This window comes from Narcine bancroftii, chromosome 3, assembly GCF_036971445.1.
Source record: "Narcine bancroftii isolate sNarBan1 chromosome 3, sNarBan1.hap1, whole genome shotgun sequence".
Lineage (NCBI taxonomy): Eukaryota > Metazoa > Chordata > Chondrichthyes > Torpediniformes > Narcinidae > Narcine > Narcine bancroftii.
In genome coordinates, this window is record NC_091471.1 from 111093833 (window position 1) to 111114876 (window position 21044).

Below are 21044 nucleotides of genomic sequence, written 5' to 3' on the forward strand. Positions count from 1 at the left end.
ATCTGTGCTCCTACCTCAAATGGAATGTTAGACTGGCTTAGGGCCAATAAGGGCTCAGTGAACAGGATAAAATTACAATTTAGATTTACGGGAAGTTGCCAGTGTTGCAGCAAAATTCTGGTTTGGTTACTTTAGGGGCAGGGCATTGCAGCACAAAAACTTAAGTTGTTTGAGAAGAAAGGAAACTAGAAGAACTAAAGGGAGAGACTAAACAAATTACGAGTTAAAGCTCACAATCTTAGTTTGGGCTACAAAAAGCTGGCAGGTTTTTGCTGAACAACTGCAAGAGAGCTGAAAACAAGCTTTAAGAGAATAATGCCTTATACTCTAAGACAGGCTAGGAATTTTTCCTCGGAGTACAGGAGCTTCTGAGCTGGTATTTAGCCCCCGTGGAATGTTCAGCTTAGGTCAGTGAGAGTCAGGTATTTTAGATTAACTGGGTCTAATTGCAAGTTTCTCAAAGCTTGGTAAACTGTTGATGGTCTCAGAGCTGTTTCAAAAAAGCTTACACATATGAAGAAGGAAGGCAGAAAGATTTAACTGCAGTAAATAGCAATAGAGGAAAGATTCTGGGCACTCCTTTGAGGAGATAAAGCAAGAAAATGTGGATATTCTGCCAGGCCATTTCCACCTCTCACTATGTGGCAACGAAAAAGCAAACAATTGCAATCTGAGGTCCTAAATCTAAAAAGAGGTAGGTAAAGATTTTTGTTTATTATTTCTCCTGTTTTAAGTACGGTATTTTTCCAGTAATCAATGTCTCAATTTTTTTCCCCACAAATAAATTTGTTGAAGTATCTGCTATTTAGAATTCACTCTAAAAAAAATTATTTGTAAGTATGGGATCCTTCATTGGAGGCTTCACCTAAATGGGAAACTATTTTCAAAGTTTACTTTTGGCTTAAAAAAGACAATGTACGAAATAGCAAGCAACTGCTATGTTTCGTAGAGATTTATATGTCATTAAACTCGTTTATAGTGTGCAGATACCAAGTAAGCAGGGGAAAGGTTAGATCAAACCAAGCCTGGTTGGAGACAACAATGAAAATATTGAGAGTAAGGGTCTTGGTGATAATAATAATTATGATCCTAAAATTTAAAAATAGATCATGGTGAGCAATCGAGAAGTCAAATACCCAAGTATAATTAATCTCAGGATGGCAAAGTTTAAACACATAAGCTAATAAGCAAATAAATATGCAAAGTTCCTTAAAAATATCCTGAAAGATAACCTTTGATATTATATGGTTTGTTAAAAGAACATAAAAGACATTTTGGGGCTATCTGCCTCAATAATCTGTGGAGTCACCATAATACTTTACATTTTATCACAATAAAATATCAGGGCATACTGAGTAAATAATGGTGTGAGTAAATAGTTTGACAAACAAATCTCCTACTAAATCCCTCAATTCAATCTTATTTTATCTGAGCAGTAAAGTTTAGCAATAGAACTAAAAAAAATTGGAAAATTCAAACTAAACAGAAAAGGTTGAACATGAGAAGCATTAAACACATTAAACAAAATATTATCAACACTGAGATCTCACCGAGAATGTTATCATTTCAAGTGGGACAATCCAGTTTTGAGCAAAATATTTATTTTCTGCAGAATCTAAATAATTAACTTTCAACATGTTTCTCTGCAAAGGTGCAAACTGATTTTTACATTTCATTTTAAACTATTAATTTTTGCCACCATTGCCTAGTTTTGTACCTAAGTAATTTAATTGGGGTGACATTGTAATGTTGTTCCACTGGTCCTCAAGGTCCAAGCCAAGCGGTGCAACTTAAATGAATATTGCTTTGTTAAAACTCTATATTCCATGGGGATAAATACTTAGCTTTTGTGAAAATAATTGCCATTAATGTAATTGAAGGAACACAAACTGAAACTAAAAGAATTATTGGGAATATTGTGTTATAATGATAAGAAAAAATGTTTACGCCATCACAGCACACTAAAGTAATGGTCCATGATTGGAAAAAGGGAAGCCAAATCTTTTTCTTAAAGGCCCGTTCTGCTTTTTCTGCCTCACAAGGGACACTGCTGAATCTTGTAGAGCTGTCACTTCCTATCACTGGCAGATTTCACAATTCTGCAAAACTAGAATAACAAGTTAGTCTCCCATTTGTATTCAAATATCTGAAAGTCACATCCAGCCTCACACAACACAACAACTTCAGAACTTCAATATCCACAAAAAAGACAGATTGCTTATGGATATACTGTACTGGGAAATAATTTCTTGTTTGTAATCTCTCAACAACCCCTAACATCTTTGAAATCTCTCTTCCCTGCTAATGAGGTTAATAATTCTTTAATTTTCTCATTCAATGTAAAAAAAAGTGTAAAATTCCCAAATCTTCCCCAATCAAAAAATAGGTTAATGTAGCAGAAAATAGACACCCAGTAACAGAGAAAATTCAGGTGTCTCCTCAAAATACTGAAGGATCACTTTCTGAGTCATCAATTTTTGTATGAACATTGTAAGCAACAGTGTTAGTTGGCGAATATACACCAGGGTCGGAATTGGAAGTCTTTACCCTCCTCCTCAAGAATGCTTCAAAACACAGTGCAGAAAAGAAGCTGTCAATGTCTTGTTTATTGTTTCCAATACAAATCACAATTTAGAACCTCAATGTACATATTGAGGAAAGTCTGACATTAGCTAATTAGAGTGGTATGTTAAAAAAAACTTTAAAAATTTCCTACAGTTTAGATTTCAATTTATTGTCAGTGTACATACGTGATAACACATACAACCCTGAGATTCTTTTCCCTGTGGGGGAGGCAGAATTATCACTTATTGGTAGTGCGAAAAAAAAACAGTACACAATGTACACATGTGAACAAATAATGTAAATATAGTATCTTTAGAACTATAAATACTCTATTTATCAAATGAATTCACTCTCATTTGGAGCAAACTGCTTTTGCCTAATATATAGGGCATCAAAATGTGGAATCAGTCATCAAAGAAGTAAAGATTAGAAGGATGACCTTTTACAAATATAGTTCAGAAATATCTTTGTTTCTAGACTTTTTCTTACTATGAATTAAGAAGAAAAATCCTTCCAAATGTAAGCAAGTTATTGCAGAATCATTAAAACCTTGGAGTTTCATGAGGTAACGGTACAATATTATTGGAAGATTATAATTTTACTGATAAATCTCGAACTGCTGCCTGGGAGCAGTCTGAGAAGGAAATGGCAGTTCAATGGGACACATTTATCACCTGTGCATATTGTGCATAATCTTGTCCAGACCACGAAGACCTGTCTGCCCTGTTGAAAAGCTATTTAATTTTCTTGCACTAACTGCAACTGTGAATATTTATAATGTATCTGTTATATAATAATAATAGATTCGAAGTGATTTTGTCATTTATGATTCTCACTGTGAGAGAGAAGGAACTTGACATTCAGTCATGGACGTGATGGCATTTTTGCTAAAATTTGTCTTTTTTTCAGAGATTCAATTTTGACCGAACAAATTACTCCAAATTCTTTGTTGCAATGTTCCTGTCAACAATGTTTGCTCTGTGATTGGTTGTTGCCGTGAGCCAAACATTGAAATTTTAGTACACTTTGGTAAATTATACCTGCTTCATCAACTGCTTTTCTCTTCTTTTTTCTTTGGCTTGGCTTCGCAGACGAAGATTTATGGAGGGGGTAAATGTCCACGTCAACTGCAGGCTCGTTTGTGGCTGACAAGTCCGATGCGGGACAGGCAGACATGGTTGCAGCGGTTGCAGGGGAAAATTGGTTGGTTGGGGTTGGGTTTTTCCTCCTTTGCCTTTTGTCAGTGAGGTGGGCTCTGCGGTCTTCTTCAAAGGAGGTTGCTGCCCGCCGAACTGTGAGGCGCCAAGATGCACGGTTTGAGGCGATATCAGCCCACTGGCGGTGGTCAATATGGCAGTGTGAACAGTCAGAGTTTTTTTTATCATCCTCTATACCATTTTTCTTATCCTGAAATTACAACAGAACTGAGATGAATTCGGAGGAGTCACGCGATGGAGTAGTGGCCGGACGGTGAACTCCAGCCCTCTCCAGAAAAGTCGGGAAAAACAAGAGAAAACACAAAGGCACAGAAATAAAAGTTACAGAAAAGTGAGTATAAAGGTGGAAAGAAGATGGCGACAAAAAAAGAAAAGTCGAAAGCAACGGTAAGAAGAGAGGAAGAGAAGACAAAGGAGGAAAAAGGTGAAGGCCTTACCTGTCCGAAGAGGCCCGCTGCGGAGAGAGAAACCCGCTCCCTCAGGTCGGTAAATAATGGACTACAAAAATGGCTCGCAGAGCCGAGCAAAAGTGCGCAACCGCGCATGCGCGAAGTTTCGCGCATGCGCGATGCGAATGAAAAAAAACACACCGACGGGAGGGGGAACCAGCTGGGGAGTCGATCTCCACAGCCGGCAACGACAGCTGCAGAACACCTGCAGCAAGAAGAGACCACAGAAGACAATAGAAACAAGATAGAAGAGGAGGAAAGGGCAACAAAGAAACAACAGATGGTCAACCCAGAGGAAGAAGAAGAGGAAGAGTATGGTGAAATAGAAGAAGAAAAGATAGGCAAGGTAAAGGATATACTTGCTCTTATTAAAGGATACATGGAGTCATTTAAAGAATGGCAAACACAGGAATTTAAGGATTTAAGAAAAAGAATAAACAACACAGAGGAGAAAATAATTAAAATGGAGATGACCTTAACAGAAATGGGAAAAAAAATGGACAAGATGGAAGAGCGGGCAGTAGCAGCAGAAATGGAGGTAGAAGACTTAAAAAAGAAATTGGAGAAATCTAATAAAAAAACTAAAGAGACACAAGAACTACTAGCTCAAAAAATAGATACAATGGAAAACCATAACAGAAGAAATAACATAAAGATAGTGGGCCTTAAGGAAGATGAAGAAGGCAAGAATATGAGGGAGTTTATAAAAGAGTGGATCCCTAAGACCCTAGGATATCCAGAACTACAGCATGAAATGGAAATAGAAAGGGCACATAGAGTATTGGCCTCTAAACCACAACCACAACAAAAACCAAGATCTATTGTAGTAAAATTCCTAAGATATACTACAAGAGAAAAGGTACTGGAGAAGACAATGGAAAAAGTAAGAGAGGGCAACAAACCACTGGAGTATAAAGGGCAAAAAATCTTCATTTATCCAGATATAAGTTTTGAACTCCTAAAGAAGAGAAAAGAGTTCAATACAGCAAAGGCGATTTTATGGAAGAAAGGGTATAAATTTATACTAAAGCATCCAGCGGTATTGAAAATATTTATTCCAGGACAACAAAACAGACTATTCTCGGATCCAGAAGAAGCACGAAAATTTGCAGAACAATTACAAAAATAGACTGAGGGATGAAGACGGGTAATGAGAGTAAAAATGATCACGATTGATATGTATGCAGGTAAAGAGGTATAAGAGTGAATAGAGACAATGAGCATACATGAATGTATCTGTACTTAGAGGAAAATATAGATAGTATAGACAAGAATTAATAAGGGAAGGTAATGGAATAGAGAGAATAAGGAGGGAATTAAAAGAGGGACCTTTGTGACATATGAAAAGTGAAATCTTTTCTGGGGGAGGCGGGGTGGGGGGAAATAGCGGTCACTGCAAAATCAGTTGACGCTTGCGAGTGGATTCGCAAATCCAAATGGAGAGGGGAGATGTGGTTGTCCGACAAGGGATAAAGGACAACTCAGGAGGTGAAGGGGAGATTGGGGATAAATAAGATAGAAATAGGAGAATAAGGAAAATGTTAGATGTTGTAGGAATGTTGTCTTATAAAGAGTTGAAAATAAGAAAACAGAAATGGAAAAGGAGGAAAGGTAATGATGGAAAAACGGAAAGAGAAGATAAACAAAATATAAAAGGGCTACGCTGAACTATATGTCTTTAAATATTAATGGAACACATAAACAAATTAAAAGGAAGAAACTACCAAATTTAAATGAATAAATGTATTCCATTAGAAAAAATAACATATTGGTTAAGAAATAATATTGAAATATTCGAACAAGTATAGGAGCCTTACATTAAATACAATAGCGAAAACCTACCGGGGACAAACATTACCTAAGTTGATGGAAGGAGAAGGAAAGAAAAGAATGGACTCAGTAGAATTTCTGGTGTAATTTTGTTGAATGACAACATTGTCTGACTGGCTTAATGCAACCTAGATTGTATACCTAAAATGGATGAGAGGGGGGGGTGGGGGGATGGTTTGGGAGGAAAGGGGGGGGGGGGGAGAAAAAGTCACTGTATATGTGTGAAAAGAAATAGTGTATATCATGGCTAATGTGATTTATGGTGTGAAAAATAAAAAAATTAAAAAAAAAAAAAAAAAAAAAGAACTGAGATGAATTCCACACCTGGACTCCTACTGAAGGATATGTGTGTTAATTTCTACTGAAAATTAGCAAAAATATTTCCATGGTTAGTTAATATTTTCAGGCATTCTGTACGGTGCCCCTTTAACAATATTGAAGTGTAACTCCCTTCAAATATTAATTCCTTCACTCAACTTCAGTGAGTTAACAAGGAAGTAAAATTATAATGACCTTCTCAAGTTTCTATGAAACTGTAATTTGTTTTTATACAAGAACAGTTCTTGGTGTACCTATACCTTGCTGAGGCCAGACACATCTTCTATGTGGGCCCCTGAAGACAACATCGCCTTTGTAAGGCTGACAAATGGGAGGATTTGGTAGCACAAGGAAGTTGAATACGCAAAATCTTTTCGTAATTGCTGCTCCAAGACGCCTAAAGCTTTGACTTTTTATCTACTGGAATCAGTATTGAATTCTTTGTTTCCTTTTGTCAGTAAACACAAGGCTTTGTATTATTACATTCACAACAAGACATGCAGTGCTTTCGTTTCATATGTGAATTTTTTCAGAGACAAGGCAATATTAATTACTGGATCAAAAATGGATATGCAGGAATTTTTCAAAGTTACAGGTTCCCTTTATTATCATGTAATAGTACAAAAAATGTAATATACACGAAGTACTTCAGGTTTTTCCTGCCATAAAGGCAAGCAAAGAGACACCATTAGCATTAATTGGTGAAACACATTTCTGGTATAGAGAATAAGGATTTGGTTAAAAGAAAAAAATTCATTTCAAAATAAATGTGATCCAATAAAGATATCCTCCACTATCATTTGTTCCTTCCCCATCCCACATATTTTCTGTCCCACGCTGAAGTACAGTTTTATAGGTCAACCTCCTGACACCTTGATTAAATCTTTCTGTCTTGGTCCCATGGAGGAATCGCTCAAGTGTCACGAATCAGTTATTCATTCGGTTTATTCCAACAAATGGTTCTCAGCACAATATATCCACCTGCTACTTTTTCTATTCTTTGGGAACAGTGTCAAATGAGAAAGTCCTTACCTCTGTAGGTAGGGAAAAACTAGCATAGTTCCTGCTTTAGATTGCTTTCCATGGATCTCGGTGGACAGTGTATATGTGAATATAAAGTGAGCAATAATTGTGATTGTCCCTCATCCTCAAAGGAAACAAGCAGTACTGTGGGTTAGAAATTAGTCTCTTAACTTTTAGAAAATATCATTTACTCAACACAAAAGATTATGTAGAGAAATGATATAGAAGCAAAATATGAAGAAAAAGTAGAAAATGATAGAAACAATCATTAGGCAGGTAGAGAAAGACAAAGGTAATGTTTCAAGTCAATGATCTCTCAATGTTTTAAGGCATGACCTTTCATCAGAAGTTATGAAACATCATGGCTTAAAATATTAATTCAATTTCTCTCTGTACAGGCGCTGTCTGACTTGATGGATATTTCTGCCATTTTCTACATGTAATTGAATTTGACCAGTAATGAATCCACACCACCTGACTATTCAACGTGCTGCAGAATTTAGACACCATTATTAGATTACATTTTGATCAAAGAAATTGACTGATGTTGGACATGGAAAGTTTGTATCAGAAGACATGTTCAGAGTTCAATGGAAAGAAGATTCAGTTAAAAATATGAATTTTATTTAAAAGGGTATTCACCAATTAACTTTGGGCCCACTAATAAATACATTGTTAGCATCAAACAACTGTGCTAAACAAGTTGGATACTTGCTTAATTATTTGACAAAAGTAGAACAATTGCATAATCATTAAAGAAAGGGAAATGTCTCTATTGCTTATCGAGGTATTTAGTTGTCAGCATAATATAATATGGCATTTTATTACTGCAAACAGCTTCCTTTATGCTTGGTTTAAATTTAATCTGCAAAGCTCTGTGAATAAGGTTCAACACCAACAATTGTTTTTTTTTGTATATTTAAGTGGATCTTGTACTGGACATTTTCAGCTCTTTTTGACCGCATTCAAACTTGTGCTTCAACATTTTTTGCCTTTAAAAGTAATCACTAACCAAAGGGTGGTGAATCTGTGGAATTTGTGGCCACAGGAAGTTTTGGAAGCCAAGTCTTTGGGTGTATTTAAAGCAGCGATTAATAAGTTTTTGATAAGGCAGGGCATCAAAGGTTATGGGGAGAAAGCCGAGTGGGAAAATCGATCAGCTCATGATTCAAGTTAAGTTTATTGTCATCTGATTATACAAGTCTTCTTTGGCTTGGCTTCGCGGACAAAGATTTATGGAGGGGTAATGTCCACGTCAGCTGCAGGCTCGTTTGTGGCTGCCAAGTCCGATACGGGACAGGCAGACACGGTTGCAGCGGTTGCAGGGGAAAATTGGTTGGTTGGGGTTGGGTGTTGGGTTTTTTCTCCTTTGTCTTTCGTCAGTGAGGTGGGCTCTGCGGTCTTCTTCAAAGGAGGTTGCTGCCTGCCGAACTGTGAGGCGCCAAGATGCACGGTTTGAGGCATTATCAGCCCACTGGCGGTGGTCAATGTGGCAGGCACCAAGAGATTTCTTTAGGCAGTCCTTGTACCTCTTCTTTGGTGCACCTCTGTCACGGTGGCCAGTGGAGACCTCGCCATATAACATGATCTTGGGAAGGCGATGGACCTCCATTCTGGAGACGTGACCTGCCCAGCGCAGTTTGATCTTCAGCACCGTGGATTCGAGTACTTCGATGAAACCGCATTCTCTAATCCTGGGTGCAAAAACATGCAGACACACCACCAAACATAACACACATATAGACAAATAATACATATGCAGAACAAATATTATAGCTATAAAAATAAATAAATAAATATTGCTTTGTACAAATGAGAGTCTCAGATGTTCAGTGTGAGCAGTTCCTTTGGGCATTCAACATTCTACCTGTTCTTCAAACAGGTGGTGCTGGCTCTGATACTCCTGTACCTCTTCCCTGATAGGAGCAGCTGAAATATACTGTGTACATGGTGGAAGGGATCCTCAGTTATTTTGCGTGCCCTCTTCAGACAATGATCCCAGAAGATCACATCAATGAATGGGGGAGGGCTACTCCAGTGATCCTCTCTGCCACTCTTATGTCCTGTGGATTGACCTCCAATCCATTTCTCTGCAGCTGGCCAGGATGTTCTCGATAGACCTTCTATTGAAGGTTAACATTATGATGGCCAGTAGCCTTGCCTGTTTCAGACTTCTCAGCAAGTGCAGTCACTGTTGTGCCTTCCTGACAAGTGAGGAGATGTTACGTGTTCACGATAGGCCTCTAGTTAAGTGAACTCCAAGGATCTTGGTACTCTCCACCCTCTCTTCTATGGAGTTGTTGATGTGTAGTAGAGTTTGGTCGTTCCTTGTTCTCCTGAAGTCCACGATCATCTCCTTTGTCTTGTCCACATTGAGACTCAGGTTGTTACTCTCGCACCATTTCACGAGATTTTCCACATATATAAAAAAAGTTTGATCTCTTGCCATGTGCGCCTCATGTTGCCGATGAACTCTGAGAAGGGCCCAGATCTCTGCATCCAACCATGGTTTCTGTTTAACCCTGTTTGTGAAGCATTTGATCTTGGTGACATCCTCAATGAACTTGCTGACGTAGCCAGTCAGTGAGCTTGTGTACACCTCTAGATTTACATAGCCATTGTAGGTGGCTGCATCCCTGAAACAGCTCCAATCCATGGTCTCAAAGCAATCTTGCAGGGTTACTATGCCCCCATTCCCCCCTCCCCGACCACATCCTGATCTCCCTGTGAACTGACCTAGTTTGCTTTGCCAGTGGTCTATATGCCCGGGTTAGCAGGACAGATATGTGATCCGAGGTGAGGGCAAGTCACAGCTTTGTACACACCAGGAACATTGGTATATATACCTGATCCAGGTGGTGAAGTTCACATGCTGTTGAAATCGTAGTAAGACCATTTTCAGGTTAGTGTGATTGAAGTCGGCAGCAGCAATCATAGCACCATCAGGGTGGGAAGTCTGGGCTTCACAAAAGGTACCATAAAGCTCCTTCATAGCTTCACCCTCATTAGCCGAAGGTGGAACGTAGACTGAGTCAGAATTCTCTGGGCAGGTAGAAGGGTCTGTATTTCACTAGGAGGTACTCTCTATCTGCTGAGTAGAAGATTTTCACAACAGAGACATTGGTGCACCAGTTCTCATTGATATAAATGTGCAGAGACCCTCTCCTCGAGTCTTGCCAGAAGCAGCAGTGTCTCTGTAAGGCCATCCAGCTGGATTGCTGAGTCTGGAATGGAGTCCTGGAGCTACGAGTCTATAATCAACAGAGCACAGCAGCCCTGTAGTTTTCTCTGGTTCAGAAAGAGTCTTGGGTAATCCATTTTGTTCTCTAGCAATCTTATATTTGAGAGTAAGATTATCAGGAGGCCGAGTCTGAAGAGGTTAACTCTCAGTCTAACCCTGATGTCTGCCCGTTTTCCACACTTCTGCCTTCTCCAACTGTGCTTCTGATGGCCTCCCATGCATCTCCCGTGATCTACTTCGCACTTTGCAGCAGTCTGTGTTCCTGCTTTAGTAGGTTTAAACAGCACAGAATCTTATTGATCCGATCCACTAATTTGAATGTCTGGTTCACATTTTGTACTTTGTCAAGTGTTTCCTGATTGTTGATACAACATAGCAGGTTGGGGATTTCATGGATTTCATGTGAGGGCTGAAGTGGCTGCTGCAATTCATGTGCTGCCATCTCAGAGATTAAATAGTGGGGCAGATTCAATGGGCTGAATAGCCTATTTTTTGCTCCTTTGTGGGATACACCACTGTATACTGTTATTTGGTTACTGGCAGTGTATATGTATGGCTGTCCTACCTTCCCTCAGTGACTCCACCCCTTGGAATCCCCTAATAAAGGCAGTAAGCCAAGTCCCTCCCTCAATACAAGACCTGGGATCGGGCCAGAACAGGAGCATGGTCCAAGTCTTAAGGTATTAAAAACCTGTTGTCCAGCAACTTCAGCCTTTTGGTACTATTGATAATGTATTAGTCTTATGGTCTGATATTTAGATAAGCTTTCAGTAATTTGCCTCCAATATCATTGCTTCTTGCTTTTGGAATTTCCATAAAGTTCCATAAATTCCATCTCGCATACTTAACAAACAATAGAGCATCAGACAACTTTATACAATTAAATTGCTATTACATAGGATAAATAACACAGGAACATACTATGCAGTCCAATCAGTCCATTGCCTGAATTAATGGACGATTTGAACTTTTTCTCATCTTTCCTCTCTTAACCTATTAGCATAAGCATGAATTCAAGTCTTCCCTCAAATGTATCAATTCTATTTGCTTCAACCACTGCCTAGTTACCCAAGCAAATTCAAGTATCTGAGATCAATGATATCCCCACAGCTGGAAACATTCTCTTTGTACCCACTGTGAAAAGCCTTCATAATTTAAAAACCTCTATAAGACAACCTTTTTTCTTAAGAGAAAAGTCCCCCTAAGTGTTAATCTTTTCCTTATGCATGTATTTTCACACTTCTTGTATTATCCTAATGAATTTTCTGAATACCTCTTGCAGTGCCTTGATATCTATTGTATAAAATTATGAAGAGAATTGCATGCTGTACTTTAATTGTGATGTAAAAAAATTTTTATACTGGTTTAATAAAACTACACTAATTTGCAATGTTATCCTTTTTAAAATGAACCCTGCAGCTCAGTTTGCTTATTTTATGCCTTGCAAATCTGTGGCAAAGCCTTTAATAATTGGTGTATTTTTGCTCCAGAGTCCCTTTGTTCCCCTCGCTCCACTGATGTAATCCTGTATAATCCATTATGAAGGCATAGTACCAGTGGTAGTGATAGAATCCCAATCTTATCAATTTACCTTGCATGTTTATCAGCCTAGAAACTAGATCCTGTATTGCTGATTATTTCATTTCTGCACAATTGAGAAAACATTTTACCCAGAGTGAAACATGATAACAACCATTTTTGGAATGTTTTGTCTCCCTCCAGAAATTTGATCAGCAGTTCCTATCTAATACGACATTTGAATCAAGTGTTGTTTATCACAAGTTCAAGAAAAGTTGTCAAGGAAATTGTTCCACGTTATCCTGAGCAATGATTGTTGTCTGTCACATTCAGAATAGTCATGTTCCATGTACCATTGAAATAAGATCACCTATATCCTATATAGGATGGCACAGTTGGTGTAGCGGTTAGCGCAATGTTTTTACAGCTCCAGTAATCAGGACCGGAGCTGGGTTCAAATCACACGCTGTCTGTAAGGAGTTTGTACGTTCTCCCTGTGTTTGCATGGGTTTTCTCTGGGGGCTTCGGTTTTTCTCCCTTCCTTCAAAAATGGACCAAGAGTGTATGTTAATGGGGTGTAAATTGGGTGGCATGGACTCATGGGCTGAAATGGCCTGTTACCATGCTAAATTTTAAAAATGTAAAAAAATAAATAGCCCACAAGGAATCAGTCAGCCTAACATTCTCCTCTAAATCACTAAAGTCATCTCTTTATTTTACCCTGATCAATCCTGATCATTTCTGGCTTGTCATATCCAAATGTCCAAGTTCTCAGCAGCTGACCCCCTAAAGTTTTTTTAAAATCTCCCAAACCTTTGAACTTGCCATCACTGACTTCCCAATCCTCCAGAATCAAAATGCACTGCAACCCTCTGGTCATTGACCCCGATAGTACTTCTTCCTGATCCCCTGAATTCCCCAGTCATGTCCAGATGTCCAACCTCACCAGAGCAAGACACCAATCTCTGAGCAGCCAAACCAAGCACTCTGACTTGGCATTAATTGCAGCAACCTCATGCTGCCCGATCAGACCCAAAACAATGTCTAACTAGGGACAACTTCCCATCCTCAGTATCATCGGCAGCACTTGGGCCGAAGTCCATTAGTTTCAATTTTACCAGCTATGTGCCAGTGAGTAGTGCTGGCAGCTGAAACTTTCACTTCCATTTAACTGAAACTAAAGTTGTAGTTCTCCACCTCCCTCCACAACTTCATCACAGCAAATTGTTTTACTCTATCAAAAAGTGAAATATTAAGATCTCATGGAGTCTGCTGTATAGATCTTTTGATAGTGTTTAGTTTTACTTTTAATGTTAAATTGCCATGTCACAACCTATGTTTGACTGCACACTCCTTCTGAAATCCAAAAACATTTACTTAACTTCCAATCAACACATTATAATGAGAGTATTATTTTCAGCCCCAACAATGCTATAGTACAAGAGATCTCCTGCATACAATTTAACAGTTTTCCTTTGTAAATGTGAGAACTGTGAATGGGAGTGAACGGAAAAAAAATATCAGATTACAATCTGAAAAGCCTTACTTTCTAGGCTGGTGATTTAAGCAGCATTATGGCATGATAAGATATTTATGGTGTATAAATAAACAATATAGAGATCCGCTATAATAGTTCAGTAACTATGGGCAATTTAAAGACAAATCCTTTACTGTGATATCTGTCCACACACCATTGAAATAAATATTTGTATTCAATAGTCTTCAATCACATAGCTGTCATCCACTTTGATAACAGGAAACTGTATGTTTCCTACATTTTACAAGAGATGAGCATGCCTAATTAGTGGGTTAACAGCAATCAATATATTTTTAGTGTCCATGGTTACTAGAAATTGTTACCACCAAGGCAGGAATATTCTTCATTGCAGCTACATCTAAATCCTGAAACTCTGGTGCTTCTTCATTGTGGTTCAAAAAGGCAGCTTACCACCAAATTTTCTTTTTTTTTCAAAACTTTATTTAAAAGAGAACAGAAACATAGCATACAATATAAAAATAGTCAAAGAAAATTTTTCATTATTACCCATACCCCCCCCCACCCTTACGCCAGCTCCCTTAAAGGGAGCGACAAAAAAGTAGAAAACATTAATTATATATATATAAAGATTTTTAAATGTTAACAACATTTCAAAGTATATCTAAATGCATTTATTTCAAATACGGAGACCACTTACTAACAAAAGAAGAATAATTATCATGTAAAGTATATGTCTTTTTTTCAATTACAACACATACTTTCAATTCATTATATCAACGTGCTATATTAATCTCAGTATCATCTTTCCAAGTACTAGCAACACATTTACGTGCTACTGATAATACCAAACGTACAAAAGCAATTTGAATTTTATCGAATCCCATTCCTCTTAACAAATATAAATTTCCCAACAAAAAAAATCGTTGGATCTAACGGTAGTATAAAATTATATAATTTCTCCAAAACTACTTTAATTCCTGCCCAAATGATTGAACTTTAGCACAATTCCATACAGCATGTAAAAAAAAGTTCCAATACATGATCCGCATCTAAAATAAGAATCCGAATTACTAAATCCATATTTTTTTTTAACTTTTCTGGGGTCAAATATAATTGATGTAAAAAATTATAATTAACCATTCCATATTGCACATTGGTCAATTTAATTACATTGTCTTGACACATACTTGCCCAATCTTCTTCAGGAAAAATAAATACTAAATCACTCTCCCATTTAAGTTTACATTTCTCCCAATCTGGCTTATCCATACTATCTTGTAACAAAGTATACATAACCAAAATATAACCCTTTTTCAGTATAGAGGAAATCAAAGATTCAAATCTCAACAAAGTAGGTAAACTCATCTCTCTACCTTAATTATCTTTTATCAAAGCTCTAAGTTGATAATACGCAAAGAATTAACAGGTATAACCATATAACCATTTATGGAGCGGAAATATCAAATTTTTCTCTCAATTGATTAAAATAAAGAAATTGCCCCTCTGCAAAACAATCTTTTATTGTCTTTATACCTTTAAAATCCCAATCTTTAAATTATTGTTAAACATTGAAAAAGAAATAAGCTAATTATGATACAGTGTTAAAATGGATAATTTATCTTTCGACCTAACACCCTATTTTTTTTAGCCAAATCTTTAATAAATGTTTCAATATCGGTATATCATATTGCTGTAACAAATTCTAATTCCAACAAAATATAAATTCATGTATTTCAACCCTAGGAATACACACCATCTCCACTTTAGCCCAACTAGGAGGCTGATCTAAATCCATCAATCTACTGGAACTTCAACTGGGCCGCTTCATAATAATTTTGAAAATGTGGTAGTTATAATCCATCCAATGTATACTTCCATGTAAGTCTATGCAATGCCATTCTAGCTAATTTATTTTTCCATAAAAACTCTCTCACTGCTTTATTCAAATCTTGAAAAAAACCCTTAGAAAGTAAACAAGGTAGTGACTGGAATAAATATTGAATTCATGGAAAAATATTCATTTTAATACAATTAACTTGACCAATCAAAGTTAATGGAAGATCTTCCCACTTAATCAAATCTGCTTTAATCCATCTTAATATAGGTACAAAATTTAGTTGATATAATGATTGATAATTCGTATAATTCGTATTGTGCATGTGATTTTATTTAATACCTGATTTAGATCTTCCCAAAACTTTTCCACTTTCTCACATGCACAAATTGCATGTACTGTTGTTCCCATTTCCTTCTTACAGCGAAAACATCTATCTGATAATGTTGGGTCCCATTTATTTAACTTTTGGATTGTTTCAAAGGAAGTAGTGATGGAGAAACTAATGGGACTAAAGCCAGACAAATCACCTGGTCCTGATGATATGCATCCAAGGGGTTCTGAAGGAAATGGCAGAAGTTATAGTTGATGCATTGGTTGTCATATACCAAAATTCCTTGGATTCTGGGCAGGTCCCGGCAGACTGGAAGACAGCAAATGTCACGCCACTTTTTAAGAAGGGATGTAGGCAGAAGACTGGAAATTATCGGCCAACGTCTGTAGTTGGAAAAATGCTTGAAGCCGTCATTAAAGATGAAATAGTGAAACTTTTGGAACGTAAGGGTTCAATTAGGTTTTAGAAAGGGAAGATCTTGTTTGACAAACTTGTTAGGATTCTTTGAGGATATAATGGGTGCGGTGGATAGAGGGGAACAGGTTGATGTTGTATTTTTGGATTTGCAGAAAGCGTTTGATAAGGTGCCGCACAAGAGACTTATCAGTAAGTTACAGGAAAGTGGAGTCCGGGGAAGTATATTGGCCTGGATTGAAAATTGGTTATCTGACAGGAGGCAGAGAGTCGGGATAAATGGGCGTTTTTCAGGTTGGCAGAGAGTGGAAAGTGGGGTGCCGCAGGGATCAGTGTTAGGCCCACAACTGTTCATCATTTACATTGATGACTTGGAGGAGGAGACAAAATGTGGTGTAGCCAAGTTTGCGGATGACACCAAATTGAGTGGAAGAGCAAATTGTAATGAGGATGTGGAGAGTCTGCAGAGGGATATAGTTAAGCTGGATGAGTGGGCAAAGGTCTGGCAGATGGAGTACAATGTTAGTAAGTGTGAGGTTATCCAGTTTGGCAAGAAAAATAAAAGAGCTGAATATTATTTAAAGGGTGAAAAACTACAGAGGGACTTGGGAGTACTTGTGCATGAATCGCAAAAGGTTAGGTTGCAGGTGCAGCAGGTTATTAAGAAGGCAAATGGAATGTTGGCCTTCATCGCTAGAGGAATTGAATTCAGGAGTAGGGAGGTAATGCTGCAACTGTATAAGGTACTGGTGAGACCGCACCTGGAGTACTGTGTCCAGTTCTGGTCTCCATATTTGAGGAAGGATATACTGGCTTTGGAGACGAACCTGAGGAGGTTTACTAGGTTGATCCCTGGGATGAAGGGGTTGACTTATGATGAAAGATTAAATTGTCTAGGATTGTATTCACTCGAGTTCAGAAGGAGATCTTATAGAAACATATAGGATTATGAAGGGTATGGATAGGATAGATGTAAGAAGGTTTTTTGAGCTGACTGGGGAAACTAAAATGAGAGGACACAGTCTCAAGATTCAGGGGAGTAGATTTAGGACAGAGATGAGGAAAAATAGTTTTTCCCAGAGAGTAGTGAATGTTTGGAATTCTCTAACCAGGGAAGTGGTTGAGGCTGCCTCATTAAACATATTTAAAATTCGGTTAGATAAATTTTTACATGATAGAGGAATTAGGGGATATGGGGAGAAGGCAGGTAGGTGGAGTTAGGTCATAAATGAAATCAGCCATGATCGTATTGAATGGCGGAGCAGGCTCGATGGGCCATTTTTGGCCTACTCCTGTTCCTTCTTCCTATGTTCCTATGTTCCTATGTTCCTGTGTAACCAATTATATTGTATCATGCGTAAAGTCATGTTTATTGTATTTCTCATAGTTCTGGAGCATAGCTTTTCCCATTTTTAATTTTTTATCTTTATGTTTTGATCTTTTTCCCACTTTTGTTTGGGTTCACAGCTTATTACATCGTTCTCTTTCTCTTACAGCTTGATGTACATGTTTGTTATAAATCTTTTAATTATCATTGTGTATGTAATCACATATTCAAAGCTGCTTCCTTCTGGTAACCTCAGCCTGCCTCCCAATTTGTCCTTTAAGTAGGTTTCCAGTTGGTGGTATGCAAACATTGTACCATGAGTTATACCATATTTGTACTTCATTTGTTCAAAAGATAATAAATAATTTCCCCAAAAAACAATTTTCTATTCTTTTGATCCCTTTTCTTTCCCATTCTCTGAAGGAAAGCTTATCTATTGTGAAAGGGATTAGTTGATTATGCATCAATAATAATTTTGGTAGTTGGTAATTTGTTTTTTTCATTTCTACATGAATCTTCTTCCAAATGCTGAGCAGATGGTGCAGTACTGGTGAACTTCTATGTTGCACCAGTTTTTCATCCCACTTATATGTTCTGGTACCTTCTCTCTTATTTTATCTAGCTCTAACCTGGTCCAATCTGGTTTTTCCCTTGTTTGATAAAAATCCAATAGATATCTTAATTGTGCTGCTGTATAATAATTCTTAAAGTTTGGTAGCTGTATGCCCCCTTGTTTGTACCATTCTATTAATTTATCTAGCGCTATCCTTGGTTTCCTCCCCTTTCCATAAGAATTTCCATATTATTTTCTTTAGCTCATTGAAGAATTTCTCTGTTAAGGGAATTGGTAACAATTGAAATAGGCATTGTATCCTTGGGAAGATATTCATTTTAATGCAATTTACCCTTCCTATCAGTGTTAGTGGTAAATCTTTCTAATGTTCTAAGTCATCTTGTAATTTCTTCATTAATGGCTGATAATTTAATTTGTATGAATGGCCTAGATTATTATCTAGTCTAATACCTAGGTATCGAATTGCTTGTGTTTGCCATTTAAATGCTGATTCTTTCTTAAACTTTGTGAAATCCGCATTATTCATTGGCATCGCTTCACTTTTATTTACGTTGATCTTGTACCCTGATATTTCTGCATATTCTTTCAATTTCTTATGTAATTCTTTTATTGATAATTCTGGTTCTGTTAGGTATACTATGATGTCATCTGCAAATAGACTGATTTTATATTCCTTCTCTTTTATTTTTATCCCTTTTATTTTATTTTCTGTTCTTATCAGTTCTGCCAAGGGTTCTATAGCTAAAGCGAACCGTGAGGGAGATAGTGGACATCCCTGCCTAGTTGACCTGCTTAATTTAAATTGGTTCGATACATACCCATTTACTGTCACCTTCACCAATGGTCCCTTATATAATGCTTTAATCCAATTAACTGGTTGACCGTTTTGAGTTCAGTGTGCCCGATGGAGATGTGGGGGGGCTGGTGGTGCTGGTGGGGAGCTGGCTGATGGAGTTTTCTTCAGGCTGACTTCCAGGCCAAACATTTTGGCAGTTTCTGCAAAACAGGACGTCATGCGCTGGAGAGCTGGCTCTGAATGGGCAACTAAAGCGGCATCGTCTGTAGTTCACGGACAAGTTGCTCTTGTGTCTTGGTGTGAGCTTGCAGGCACCTCAGATTGAAGAGACTGCCATCCGTGCGGTACCGGATGTAACGTCTTCATTGTTGAGGACTTTCATGGCTTGTTTTAGCATCATGCTGAAGAAGATAGTAAAGAGGGTTGGTGCGAGGACGCAGCCTTGCTTCACGCCGTTGTCAATGGAGAAGGATTCGGAGAGCTCATTGCTGTATCTGACCCGACCTTGTTGGTTTTCGTGCAGTTGGATAACCATGTTGAGGAACTTGGGGGGGCATCCAAGGCGCTCTAGTATTTGCCAAAGCCCTTTCCTGCTCACGGTGTCAAAGGCTTTGGTGAGGTCAACAAAAGTGATGTAGAGTCCTTTGTTTTGTTCTCTGCACTTTTCTTGGAGCTGTCTGAGGGCAAAGACCATGTCAGTAGTTCCTCTGTTTGCGCGAAAGCCACACTGTAATTACCTACCTCGGCTGCACCATTTCATCGGATGCAAGGATCGACAACGAGATAGACAACAGACTCGCCAAGGCAAATAGCGCCTTTGGAAGACTACACAAAAGAGTCTGGAAAAACAACCACCTGAAGAAATGCACAAAGATCAGCGTGTACAGAGCCATTGTCATACCCACGCTCCTGTTTGGCTCTGAATCATGGGTCCTCTACCGGCATCACCTATGGCTCCTAGAATGCTTCCATCAGTGCTGTCTCCGCTCCATCCTCAACATTCATGGGAATGACTTCATCACCAACATCGAAGTACTCGAGCTGGCAGAGTCCGCAAGCATCGAATCCATGCTGCTGAAGACCCAACTGCGCTGGATGGGTCACGTCTCCAGAATGGAGGACCATCATCTTCCCAAGATTGTGTTATATGGTGAGCTCTCCACTGGCCACCGAGACAGAGGTGCACCAAAGAAGAGGTACAAAGACTGCTTAAAGAAATCTCTTGGTGCCTGCCACATTGACCACCGCCAGTGGGCTGATATCGCCTCCAACCGTGCATCTTGGCACCTCACAGTTCGGCGGGCAGCAACGTCCTTTGAAGAAGACCACAGAGCCCACCTCACTGACAAAAGACAAAAGAGGAAAAACCCACCACCCAACCCCAACCAACCAATTTTCCCTTGCAACCGCTGCAACCGTGCCTGCCTGTCCCGCATCGGACTTGTCAATCACCAACGAGCCTGCAGCAGACGTGGACATACCACTCCATAAATCTTCATCCACGAAGCCAAGCCAAAGAATCCAATTAATATATTTCTCTGGTAGGTTGAACCTCTGTAGTCCTTTGAATAAATAATTCCATTCTGTCAAAGGCTTTTGCTGTGTCTAAAGTAACCACCACTGTTGGCATCTTATTTCCTTGTACTGCATGGATTAAGTTAATGAACTTACAGATATTGTCCGTGGTTCGCCTTTTCTTAATAAATTCAGTTTTTACTATTTTTGGTATACCGTTGGCCAATCTGTTTGCTAATAGTTTTGTTATTATCTTGGTGACGTGGACATTTACCCCTCCATAAATCTTCATCCGCGAAGCCAAGCCAAAGAATAAGAATAATCTGAGTTAAGTAGAGATATTGGTCTATACGATGCTGGTGTTAATGGATCTTTCCCCGTCTTTGGTATTACTGTAATTATTGCTGTTTTACATGAATCTGGCATGTTTTGTGCTTCTTCAATCTGGTTCATTACTTCCAGGAGAGGAGGAATTAATAAGTCTTTAAATGTTTTATAGAATTCTATTGGGAGTCCATCCTCTCCAGGTGTTTTATTGTTCAGTAGCTTTTTTAATATATCCTGTATTTCCTCTATTTCAAATGGTTTTAT

At 38.3% G+C, this 21044-nt stretch overlaps 1 protein-coding gene across 30 annotated transcripts in view; it reads left to right on the top strand.

Moving 5' to 3' along the window:
- The window catches only part of rbm47 (RNA binding motif protein 47), a 365648-nt gene that overhangs the window by 143493 nt on the left and 201111 nt on the right, over positions 1 to 21044 (top strand). The window contains exon 1 of one of the 30 annotated variants that reach the window (XM_069924871.1): positions 136 to 694. The exons of 27 other annotated variants lie outside the window; for them this stretch is intronic. The gene's annotated coding sequence lies outside the window, so the exon portion shown is untranslated. Of the gene's footprint in view, positions 1 to 135; positions 695 to 15517; positions 15538 to 21044 lie in introns of those variants that run through there. 2 more of the 30 variants (XM_069924855.1, XM_069924847.1) reach the window with 2 other exon arrangements.